This window comes from Pongo pygmaeus, chromosome 19 (assembly GCF_028885625.2).
Source record: "Pongo pygmaeus isolate AG05252 chromosome 19, NHGRI_mPonPyg2-v2.0_pri, whole genome shotgun sequence".
Taxonomy (NCBI): Eukaryota; Metazoa; Chordata; class Mammalia; order Primates; family Hominidae; genus Pongo; species Pongo pygmaeus.
The window spans coordinates 31855131-31868380 of NC_072392.2; positions in this window are offsets into that span (position 1 = coordinate 31855131).

A 13250-nucleotide genomic window follows, 5' to 3' on the forward strand; every position below is an offset into this window, starting at 1 on the left:
TATATATATATAAAGTATGCCAGAGATGAACAAGTATTAGAAAATTAAATGCACACAGGTCATGTCAGTGCTATGTATAATGTGGTGTACTAAGTATAGATGTTCAACAGTGTGGAATCTAGGCTGGAACAAGACTTCTAGTCTTAAGCAATTCTTTCTAGGTTCAGTCTCTGGAAATAATGCTCTGTATCAAATGTATGAGAAAATTAATGGGTTTTAAAGACTATTCTATGTCAACTATAACATTTCATTTGGGGATTTCTGTCCCTTATAATATCTACCTCATTTTGGATGGATTCCTTGAGGCCTGGTTTATTTTTCTTTTCCTTTCTACACATCGCTGCTTAGAGTGATGAATGGAGTTGTATTTTGAATAAAATAGCTAAGCATCCTTTTGTGAGCAAGGAGCATGATGGTACTTAGACCTACCATTTCTCGTTAAGGTGGTTACGGTTACGGTGGGGCTGGTGTGTTTACCTGGAGCCTGAATGTCCACTGGGACATGATACCCACTGGGATTTTTTTGTGTCAACCTGGTCTCTGATGTCCACCTGGGGATTGGGTATCCACCTAAGGCCTGACGTTTACCTGGAGCCAGATGTGCACCCGAGGCCTGATGTGTATCTGTGGCCTTATGTTCACCTGGGGACTGATGCACACCTGAAGCATAGGTTTTCACCTGGGGCCTGATATCCACCTGTAGTGTGGGTGTCAACCTTGGGGCTGATGTTCAGCTGGCGTCCACTGTCTACCTGGGGCCTGGTGTACACATGGGGCCTGGGCATCCACCTGAGACTTGATGTTTAATATGGCCTAGAGTTCTTTTGGGGCCTGTTGTACCCTGGAGCCTGGGCGTACACCTGGAGTCTGGTGTCCCAGCTGGACACCTGGGTCCCAGGTGATCTTCAGGCCCTAGGTGAAATCTCCAGGCTCTAAGTGGACAACCAGGCCCCAGGCTGATGTTTACTGGGGCCAGATGTCTACCAGGCCTCAGGTGAAAACTCCAGGCTCCAAGTGGACAACATGACCCCAGGTTCCAGGTAGACACTGGAATCCAAATCAACACCAGGCCCCAAATGGACACCCAGGCCTGTGGTGGACATCAGAATACAGAAGGTCATCTGGCTCGAGGTGGATATCAAGCCCCAAGTGGATACCTAGTCCCCAGGTGGATATCAGGCCCCACTTTGACACCAGTCCCTGGGTAGATACCTAGGCCTCAGGTGGATATCCAGTCTCTAGCTAAGCATCAGGCTCCAGGTGGACCCAGGCCCTAGCTGACTGGGGACTAGTGTTCATATGGGGCCACGTGTCCATCTGGGCCCTAGGTGTCAACTTGTAGCCTGATGTCAACCTGGGAGCTGGTGTTCACCAGAGGACTAAAGTCCTCCTGGTGCCTGATGTCCAACTTGGGACTTTGTGTCCACCTGGAGACTGATATGGACTTGGGACCAGATGTCCAACTGGAGCAAGATGTCCATCTGTAACCTAGAACTTCACCTAAGGCCTGATGTTCCCCAGGGCCTACAGGGCCTATGTATCTACCTAGGGACTTGTGTCCAGGTGGGGCCCGAGTTCCATATGGGGTCTGGAATTAACCTGGGACCTGATGTCCACCTGAGGCCTGGGTGTTCTTCTGGAGACTGATATCTATCTGGGGCCTGGGTGTCCTCCTGTGGTCTGATGTCCACTTGTAGGCTGGTGTCCACCTGGGGCCTGGCTGTCCACCTAGGAACCTGATGTATACCTGAAGTCCAGTATCTACCTGGGTACTGATGTCTACCAGGAAAGTGATATAAACCTGGGGCCTGATAGCCACCTGGGCCCTGAGTGTCCACATATGTTCTGATTTCCTACGGCTTGATTGTAGGGCCTGAGTGCCACCTAGGTCCTGATGTTCACCAGGAACCTAGGTATTCACTTGAGGCTTGATGTTCACCTGGGGCCTAATGTCCATGTGAGACCTGCTATTCACCTAGAGCCTGGGCATCCACCTGTGGCCTGATGTTCAGTTGGCGACTAGGAATTCCACTAAGGCTTGATGTCCACCGGGGGCATAGAGAACCACTTGTGGCCTAGTGTTTCCCTGAAGCTTAGGTGTCAACCCAGGGCATAATGTCTTCTTGGGGCCTGCTGTCCACCTGCAGACTGGTGTCTGCATAGGGCCTGGTATCCATCTGGGGTCTGGTGTCTGCATGGGGCCTAGTGTCTACCTGAAGACTGAGTATAGACCTCAGACCTGACGTATGCCTGGGGCCTATTTATCCACCTGGGGACTAGCATTCATCTGCAGCCTCATGTCCACTTAAGCCCTGGGTGTCAACCTGGTGCCTAATGGCCACCAGGGATCTGTGTACTCACTTGGAGCCTGGTGCTCCCATAGGGCCTAGGTATACACCTGGGGAATGATGTGCAGGTGGAGGTGGATGTCTTCCTGGGTGCTGGTGTTCACCTGGGGACAAGGGTCTCCCTGGGGACTGGTGTTTATCGGGAGCCTCATATGCACCTTGAAACTGCCCGTCTACCTAGGGCCTGATGTCCATGTTAAGGCTGGGTGTCCACCTGGGGCCTGGTTGTCCACTTGGGGCCTAATGTCCACCTAAGACCTAGTGTTCACCTAGGGCCTGGGTGTCCACCTGGAGCCTGATGTTCAGCTGGAGTTGCATCCACCCGAGACCTAGGTATCCACCCAGGGTCTGGTGTCGAACTGGGGCCTTATGTCTACCTGGGGACTAGATATCTACCCGAGGCTTGATGTCCACCTGGAGCCCGATATCCACCTCAGAGCTGGGTGTCCACCCAGGTTGTGGTATCCACCCTGAGCCTGGTGTCCACCTGGGTCCCAGTGCCCACCTGGAACCTGGGTATCACCATGGGACCTGGGTGTCCACTTGGAACGTGATGTGCACCTGGGATCTGAGTTTCCACCTAGGGCCTGATGACCACCTGAGACCCAGGTGTCCTCCTGGGGTCTGATGTCTATCTGAAGCCTAGGTAACCACCTAGGGCATGGTGTTACCTGTGCCTTGATTTCCACCTGAGCCTGGTGTACACCTGGGGCCTGGGTGTCTATCTGAGGCCTAATGTACACTTCAAGTCCAGTGTCCACTTGTGGCCTGATGTCAACTTGGAAGCTGATATCCACCTGGGGACTGATGTTCTCCTGGGGCCTGATATCCAACTGGGATCAGATGTTCACCTAAGGCCTAGAGTTAATCTGGGGCCTGATGGTCACCAGGGTCCCAGGTGTCCACCTAAGGCCTAGAGTTAATCTGGGGCCTGATGGTCACCAGGGTCCCAGGTGTCCATCTAGGGCCTAGTGTCCAACTAGGGCCTGATGTCCACCTGGAGTCTAGTATCCGCCTTGGCCCTGATGCTACTTGAGGCCTAGGTGTCTTCCTAGAACCTGAGTCCCCAATTAGGCCCTGATGTCCACATGAGGCCTGGTGTCCTTATAGGGCCTGATATCTACCTAAGGCCTGGGTATCCTCCTGCAGCCTGATGCTCACCTGTAGGCTGGTGTCCATATGGGGCCTGGGTGTCCACTTGTGAACTTGATGTACACCTGGACTCCAGTGTCCCCTTGGTTACTAATACATACCAGGAAAATGGTATATACCTGGGGCCTGATATACACCTGGAGGCTGTGTGTCCACTGGAGCCATGATGTCCACCTGGGACCTTGTGTTTACCTGGGGCCTATATCCACCCACTACCCAAAGTCAAGTTGGGAAAAGGGCCCAGCATAGGTTAGGAGCACAGAACAGGGACCTCATTCATAAGAAAATCTGCTGTAGAAAAGGTGCTCTAAGCTCTTAAAACAGCCTCTGCCTCAGGAAAGACTGTCCAGGGCATAGGAAGCCCACACACGGTGGGATGACAAGTTTGCATCTGGCACTGCTGGGAGCCGTGGGGGTCTCTGCCCTTTTAGCCACGTTGTCTCCTGCCTCTTAGGGTGGTGGGATTCTGGGCTCTGATTGCAGCAGGTGGATTCTCTTAGCTCTCCTCCCCTTTTAGCATTACTGTCTTCTCTAATAAACCTCTCACTTTGATCTGCCAGGCTGTCAAATGCTTTGATTGCCCTCTCTGTTTTGGTCCAATGGTTCATCAATCCAAATATTCACAATGGAAGGACAGATTTTAGTCTCTTCATACAGTGGGATATTTCACAGCTATTAAAACAAAATAAATGCTTGTATATTGATAGGCAAAGTCATCCCACGTCAATAACTTTTAAACACATTTTATGATCCCACATCTATATCTATACATAATGTTTGCCACTGCTTAAACAAAACAACATCTAAGCTTTAGACTCCAAATGGAATTACACGGGAGTCTTGATGTCTGTGTTCTGCAGTTCTGCCATGTTTGAAATTGTCAAATAAACATGGTGCCTTTCCGGTAGCCACTCAGAATTCCTCCTTTCTGTCCACAAAGCATTGTCACCATCCCTGTCCCATTTGCCCCAGCCCCGTGGAGCTTGCTGAGCTGGCACCATCATCTCTTGGAATAGACAAAGATATTGAGGACCAGAGAGGGGAAGCACCTTGTTGACATCCCACAGCTCTGAGTCAAAGTGGACTTGGACTCCCTTACTAGCTGTTTCCTAAAGTCCAGGGAGCCCTGGAGGCCCAGGAATGTAAGGGCTGGAGGCTGGCGCTTTCTGTCCTGAAGTAGGGGAGGTGGGGCTACAGCTCACGGCTTGAGTGCATTTCCTCTCAAGTACAATAAGGGCTGCTTTGTAAGATAAAAAACATAAATGGCTGCCTGCAAATTTGTCAGGTAATGTGTTTGTCTCCCCTATGGGACTGTAAACTTGGTATAAGCAGAGACCTGTCTGAATCACCCTAGTGTCCCCAGCAGCAGGCCAGAGCCTGACATATAAAATGACTGACTTCATTGAATACTAACACCTTCTAGGTGCCAGGTACTGCTCCAGATGCTGGAATCTGCAGTGAATAAGTTACCCAGAATCCCTGCCCCTGTGTAGCCCTCATGTAGTAGAGCAGAACAGATGATGAATAAGTAAGCATGCAGGGTGTGGGATGGGTGGGAGAGCTGCATTGTGGAATCGGGCAGTGTGCAAAGTGGACACTCAGGAAAGAACCTGAGGGTTGAGCTCTGGAGATGATGGAGAAAAGTCTCCCCTAACATGAGTGCAGACACTCCAGCTACAATCAAGCGGAGGTGGAGAAGGAAGCACAGAGGCAAGCAGCTGGGGAGATGTGGGGGTGGGATCCAGGGAAGGTTGTCTCTTTATTGCATCTATTTTCAAATTGAAATAGGAAGCAAGGAAGCAGGTGTAAGGAAGGCTGGGGAAGGTTTTAGAGGTTTAAGGAGGAAGGAGAAGGCACGATACTGTTGCTTGGGGACAGGGCAGCACTTCCAGAGCTGGGTGCCTGGGCTCCAGGGCAAGTCACTTCATCTCTTCCTGTGCCAGGATCTCCTCAGCTGTGAAATGGTGATTATTATAGAACAGATTCATAGAGTTTTATGATAATTAAATCAGTTGGTATTCATAACATGCTTAGATTATATATATTTTTATTAAGACAACAAATAAAGAAGTCTGGCATACTTATGGACTCAGGAAATGAGTGAGTTTGTAGGACATCATCCAGGGCCCCCTGGAGGTTTGGGCTTAATGATTAAATGAGAGCAAAATGCATGTGTGTTTCTCTCTGGCTGTACTCAGCCACCTGAGTGCAGGAGCAGAGGGAGCAGGTGGCTGGTTTTCAGCAGAGTGCAGTTTTGCCCTGGGAGTACAATAAATTGTAGGGCAAGAGAGTGGAGAGTGTTAGAGAGGGTGGATGACAGGCTAGACCATATAGTCTCAGCTGGGAGGAGGGGAAATTTACAAGAAAGTGAGTGAGACACAAAAGTGAAAATTTGGAGTCATTGAAGTGTGTTGGAGTTGGGAGGCAGTGGGAAAAAGGAAAGTGGTGGTCAAAAAAAGGGTGTTTGAAATTGAGGGTCTGGAGTAGCTACAGTTTCTGCAGTGACAAGGACATGAATATACAGGTAGGAGTGTGTGCCTCAGGGAGGGTGGAGACAAAGTTCCTAGGGGTGGAGGGACCAAGAGCCAGAGCATGAAGAGGACTCTCTATGCGCATGTTGACATCACCTCAGCAGGAGAAAGTGCCCATGAACTGGGAGATAAGTCTTCATTGCATAGGGATGTCGTCCTGGGTGCAATCTGAGGGCAAGAGCTTCAATACTGATTCCCTTCGTGTGTCACCGTGTCCTTGGGTAATTTTTCTTTGGGCGAACGTCACAGAGTGTGCTTACACACACCTCAATATTGTACACCTAGGCTCTATGGCACAGCCTACTGCTCTCAGGCTGCACACCTGGGCACAGGTTACTGCAGTGAATACTGTTGGCAGTTGTAGCACAATGGTCAGTACTTGTGCATCCAAACATATCATGAAAAGTACAGTAAAAACATAGTATTGCACTATATAAAAATATAGTGTGGTACCTAGACATGGTGCACTGGTCTAGGACACTTACCATGAATGAAACGTGCAGGGCTGGAAGCTTCTCTGGGTGAGTCAGTGAGTGGTGAGTGCAGGTGAAGTCGTAGGGCATGACTGTGTACTACTGTAGATTTTATAAACACCGGACACTTAGGCTACACTACCAGATATATATTTCTTTTTCTACAGAATTATAAATCTTTTTAAATAAATATATTTTTAAAGTAACTGTGCCATAATGTTACAATTGTTATGTCACTGGGCTAGGCAGTAGGTGTCTTTCGGCTCCATTATAGTTTCATGGGTCCACCACTGCACATGCGGCCTGGGTTGACGGAAACATCATTTCGTGGCACATGAATGTATTTTTATGGGAGAGAAGGATGATGAGCTGAAAGAGGGAGGCAATGAGAAGCAAGGAGGACCTATCTTGCTCAGGCCCAGGGAAGAGCTGCAGCAGAGGACAGCAAGGCAGCAGTGTCTTCAGGGGATCGGGCCTCTTACTCACAGCAAGGAAGAAAAGGAAGAGTTCCCTGAGGCTGCTGAAAACCAGGGGGCTGCTGGTGCTGGAGCAGGATTTTGAGGAGATGCAAAAGGGTTTCAGCAAGGGAGGGAGGGAGGAAGGAACTGGGGAGAGAGGGTCAGCGCAAGATAACCAGGCCTGTCCCAGGAATCTTCTGGCCACTCAGAAGCAGTGGTCATGCCCAGCTGAGCCCGCAAAGGGCACCCAGTGCCCAGCATGAGAACCTGGGCTGCCTACTGCCCAGCCCTGACACAGCCCAGCCATTGCTGGCACCTGCTGTAGCCCCTAAGATGGATCAGCCTGGCCTGGTCCTCAACAGCCTGCGCTGAGGCAGGTAAAAACACAGGCACCTGTGATAAGAGGCAGGCAGAGGCCAGTCACATAGTAGTGGCAGATCAGGTGCTGCAGGAGCCCAGTCTGATGGGCACTGAATCCAGGCAGGCTTTCTAGAGTCAGTGACTCAGGATTTGTGTTCCAGTTGTGATGTTGGCACATCCAGGAAGCAGCTCATGGTCCAGCTGGGCACATTGGGACTGGAGGCTGTTTTTTTGTTTTTGTTTTTGTTTTTGAGACAGAGTCTCACTCTGTCTCCAGGCTGGAGTGCAGTGGCATGATCTAAGCTCACTGGAGGAGGCTGGTTTTTAATGAGTCTTGTGGCCAAGGCAAGGGTCATGACCAGGGTCCAGCCTCAGTAATGCATTCACCCCTTCATCCTGGGGCACTGCTGCAGGCCCACCATCACCAGCCTACATTTGCTCCCCTCCTGCCCTCTCTTCCCAGGAAGCCCCTCACCTGTCACTTCATGAAGAATATGGAAGCCAAGGAGGTGTTCTTCAGACATTCCTCTCCACCCAGGCGCTTCCTCCCTCCCTGCCAGCTTCAAAGGAATTCATGTCCAGAGAGACCCTCCCCAGTTGTCCCACCTTTCCATCAGCCTCTTCCAGGAACTGTCCTCTGACATCTCTCTGTCTAGGTCTCCCTGTCACTCTTGTGCACACCAAGACTGTTCTCCCTTTTCCTGTCAGCCACTGAGTCCACTCACATATCTTCTGCTTCCCAAAATTAAAATTACAAACCAAAACAGAAAAAGCTTCCATGACCTTACACATTGTGGACACCTGGCTACAGCAGTGAATGACACAGACAAAGTCCCTTTCCTCATGTAGACCTCATGCTGGTAGAGTGAAACAGGTAATAAATAAACTAGTCAAATGTTCAGCATGTGAGTTGGTGATGAGAGCATGGTGCTTCATGCCTGTAATCCTAGTGCTTTGGGAGGCCAAGATGTGAAGATGGTTGAGGTCAGGAATTTGAGACCAGTCTGGGTAACATAGTGAGACCCTGAATCTACAAAAAATAAAATAAAATAAAGGAAAAGTGAAGGAGGATAGAATGTGTCAGTGGGAAAGGGGGATGGGACAGCCACATTTTAGACAAGGTGGTCCAGAAGGGTATAGCTCCAACCACTATTCCTCTGGCCCATTCCACATCTATCCCCATCCCTCCCCCTGCACAGTGCTTGGGTCAAAGTCTCTCAGTCCTGCTTGTATTTCTCCAAGAGTGATCCAGGGACCAACTGCATCAGAACTGTGGGGTGAGGTCACAGCCCCTGCCTGTGAGAAGTGCGGATTCCTCTGCCTGGACCAGAATCCCTGGGAACTGGACCCAGGAACTTCCCAAGATCTCGGGGGGACTCTGAGACAGCCCAGAGCTGTCTCAGAAAGCATGGGAACTGCAGATTTCCTCCTGAAAAGGGAGCACTGTCTCCAGGGGTCCAGGTCACTCAGCTCTATCTTGTAGCCACCAGACCAGTCTGAGCCTTGGAGAATACTGCTCTTTCCTCCTGAAATGCCCTTCCCAGCGTTCCTTGCCTGGTAACTCTTACACACCCCTCAAGACCCAACTCAAGGGCCACCTCCTCCTGACGTCACTCCCTGAACTTTCTCCTGTGTTTCCACTCTCCTCTTCACCAAGTGATGTTGACATTTCTATGAGACCATCTCTCTATCTCTAGACCAGAAACGCCTACAGTTGTGGCCCCCTGTAGTGCAATTTGTGTCAGTCTGGGGAGAGTGGATTTGGAGCCCAACCACCATTGAGGAAAATCTGTCTGATGGACATGGTGGATTCCAGTCCAGACGCAGGGGTCAGCGAGGGGTGGTGTGACAGTGAGCAGACACCGTGAGTGTTGGTGACAGTGGCTGTCATGGGGAGGAAAGGAATGGAAAAGAGACCTCATGGGAGCAGAAAGACAGGCCTTAGCTGCAGATGGGCCAGGACCCCACCAGGAATCCAGAACACGCATCCTAATCCCAGCTCCACTGTAAGTCCACAGCGGAACCCTGGCAACGACTTTCCCCTTTCTGAGCCTCATTTTACTCATCAGTAAAATGGTGACAATAACTCCAACTTCACCAAGGAGATGCAAGGCTCAATGAGATGATGGATCTGAAAATGCCTTATGTTTCATGGCACAAATGAGAGGGATTCCTGACATGCGACAAACACAGGGAGAGAAGAAAGATGGGGTCTGTAATTGGCCCGGTGGCAGCCCCACTCCTCCACACACACAAACACCCACTGTATCACCCACACTGGTGATTTTCCCAGGAGGGCCCCTGGCCTGGAATTAGCACTGTCAGGTGGGCAGGGAGGGCTTGCAGTCCCATTACAGGGGTGAGGAAACAGGCTGCAGATTGTCCCACAGGGAATAAGGAGCAGGGTCTAGTTCCCCACTGCAGGCAGGGAAGATTGAAGTTGCTCCCTGGGAAGAGGAAGGGAGGCATTGACTGGCACTCCGTGATTTAGATGAGAAGCCCAGGCTCAGCCCGGTGACTTGAGCTTCCTGATGTAGAAGGTGAAGGACGCAGAGGAGACAGAGGGAAAGAGGAAGAAGATAAGGAAGAGAGCAGCAAACTGGAGTCGCTACAGGACACTAGCTGCTCCAGGCTGCTCTGTCCCATTCTAAGAGAAAAGGAAAAGTGGGAGAGGGAGTCACAGATCATGTCCAGATTTCTCACTGGCATGGATGCTGCTATGGAAACATCCCTGATGATCCAGGTTTGTGGAGGGAGAGATTGCAACGCTCTGCTTCCTGGAAATCTGTGTTTACAGCCAACACAGTTGCTGCCCGAGACAGCCCCGCCTGAAGACCCCAGAGCTGCCCCAGCTTGCCAGGCTTCCCCTCCTCCTGTTATCACCCCATGCTGCTGAGAACCTGCCTGGCAGGCTGCCCAGCCAAGGCCAGGGCCTAATCTCAAGTGAAACTGACATGTCCTTGTGAGGGCTGAGGAACATCCTCTCTCCCCACAGAGCCTCACTCAGGTTCTCATCTACTTCCTTGGGGTCTGCCCCGCCTCCCTCAGGAGTTTGGAACCACATACTGTTCTGGAGGGGACTTCTCACTGCTGCAGAACCTGTCCTCCAGGATACCCACAAGTGTTCATCTCGGTTGTGGCTAATTAACTTAACATATGGTAGTGAACTACCTTCTGGGGCCCCAATATTTTGTTTATTTTTTAAAAATAAAATTAGTACCATTGTTTATTTTCTGAATGTACAGAAATATTTGTATGATTATTATTTACATGCCCTTTGGGAAAACTTTATAAAATTAAAAATATGAAGGAGAATCCTACCACACAGAGATAATCATTTTAATTATTTTTCTATTCATATTTGTACATACAGGTATATATGGGATTATGCTCTGTATCTGTTGGAAGTGCATTAATCTGAAAGTTCAGTCACTTAAACAAAGACAGGTTCACTTTTCTTACATAGTTAGAGTATCTATGGTTCCTGGATATGGTTCACTGGTTCAACAATGTTAGGCCCAGCATCTTTATGAGTCTATTGGAATTTAGCTCATGGCTGAAAGATGGCTACTGCAGCTCCAACCACTACATGAGTTTACAGGGCCAGCAAAGGCAGTCACTTCTGTATTCTTATTAGAAAAGCAAGAACTTCAGAGGTGACCCCCAGAGGATTTCTCTTTAGGTCTGTAAATCTGTGTTTTGATTGGCCAGAACCTGATCTCATGACCATCCCTAGCAGTAGAGAATAGCATTGTCATGTTGACTTTGGATCAATCATAATTTATTGACTGAGAGTGGGCATGTGGTCCCCCAAAGAAGATCAAGAAAGGAGGGAATTTGCAGTGTGTACTACAGCATGCATGCTGCTTTATAATCTGCTCTTTCTCTTAATTGTACATTTGAAACATCTTTCCATACTAAGAAATATAGATTCAGTCATTCATTTAACAGCAAATTATTGAGAGTGTACTGTGTTCCAGGAACTTAACTTGGCATGGAGGACACAATAATGAACATAGAATACTCTTTGCCTCCATGGAGCTTAGCATCTAATGAGGGATACAGAAATTCATCAAAGAGGTTCACAAAGAAATGGAAAATTACAATTGTAATTTATGCTGAAAAGGAGGGAGGTGTGCAGTGTGTGAGAGGAGTGACAGGAGATTTGACTCAATCAGGAGGGGCTGTGTTCTGAATGTCCATAGGCCAGCCCCTTGCCTAGCTGTAGCACAATTATTTAGCCAATCTCTTATTGCTGGACATTTACATTCTTCCCACATCTTACCTACTATCATCAATGTAAAAATAAATACCCTTCTCTAAGTCCCGCTTGGCACACTTGTCTGATTATTTCCTCAGGATAAATTTCTAGGGTAAAGCCAGGCACCATGGTTCATGTCTGTAATCACAGCTACTCAGGAAGCCAAAGTGGGAGGGTCACTCGTGATCAGTAGTTCGTGGCCAGCCTGAGCAACATAGGAAAGTCTTGACTCAAAAAAAAAAATCCTAAAAGAAATGAACAATTCTTAGCTGTCGAATTGCCAAATCAAGGGGTGCACCATGACCATCTCCATACTCACCATCACCATCCTCATTATCATCATCAGTCTCACCCTCACCATTCTCACCAGCATCAGCAGCAGCATCCTCACCATAACTATCACAGTATCGTCACCACCTTCACCATCACCATCCTCACCATCACCATCATTATCACCACCACCATTTTCACCATCACCATCCTGACCATCACCATCATTATCACATCATCACCATCCTTACCATCACCATCACCATGCTCACCTTCACCATTCTCACCATTATCATCATCATCCTCAGCATAACTATCACCATCATTAGCACCTCCTTCACCATCACCATCATCACCATCACCAACATCATCACAACCACAATTATGAAAATCTTGGAGGAAAAAGAGAGGAGGTAGCATATTAAAATACAAACACTTTGATGAGGAGGAACAGGCGGAGTTGAAGCTGGGGAGGGGATATCAAACAATGGAGACCCCCAGAACATAAAACTAAGAAGCTCAGGCTTTGCCCAGAATCAGAGGCAGCCTTGAAGATTTATCAGCAGGGGAGTATGCAGTCAGATTTGTGTTTAGGCAGAACATTGAGCAATCCTCAGAAGGAAGAAGCAGAGGGAGGGAGGCCCACAGAGGAGACAGAACCTTCAGCACCAACCAGGGTCCTGGTCCTGGGTCCAGCAGATCTGGCAGGAATGAGGAATGGGAGGCTCATCGGTAAAGGCTGCAGCCAGGCAGGGAAAGGCCTCACTCTCCCTGCCCCTCCTTTCCCTGCTCCCCACTTTCCTGTCCCATCTTTCCTAATAGGCTCAGCATCTCCATCTGCACCCACCAACTAGATTTGCCTCAATTCCTCCTCCTCTCTCATGCCTGAGGCCCAGGCGGCTTCCAGAGCTGACCATGTCTACTTTAGAATTTTAATGAGATAATCTGGGTAGAAGTGCTGGTGCCCTGCCAGCCACAGCAGGTACTCCTCATATGGTAAACTGGAACTGTCTTTTCAGTTCCTACAGCCTTGAGTTCAAATTCTGCCTAATCCAGATGACCGCCATCTCTCATCTGAGCAGAGAAGCCTCCCATTGGTCTCGCTGCCCCAGACCTTCCTCTTTCCAGATATCAGCCTGATAATTTTCTCAGACTGTAAACCTGGTCATGTCCCTCCCTTGTCCCTTTGACTAAAGGGTAAGATCCAAATTCCTTAGCATAACACCCCAGGCACTGAGGAGCTGAGGCCCCTCCATTTCTACCTTGACTTGTTCCCCTCCCCCTCTAGTAGCATTGCTGACCCACTTGCCTTGTTCTTTCTCCACATGGCTTTGATCCTGTTGCTCTTCTGCCTGGAGCATCTTCCTACATCTTCTCTGCCTGCTGAATTTCTACTT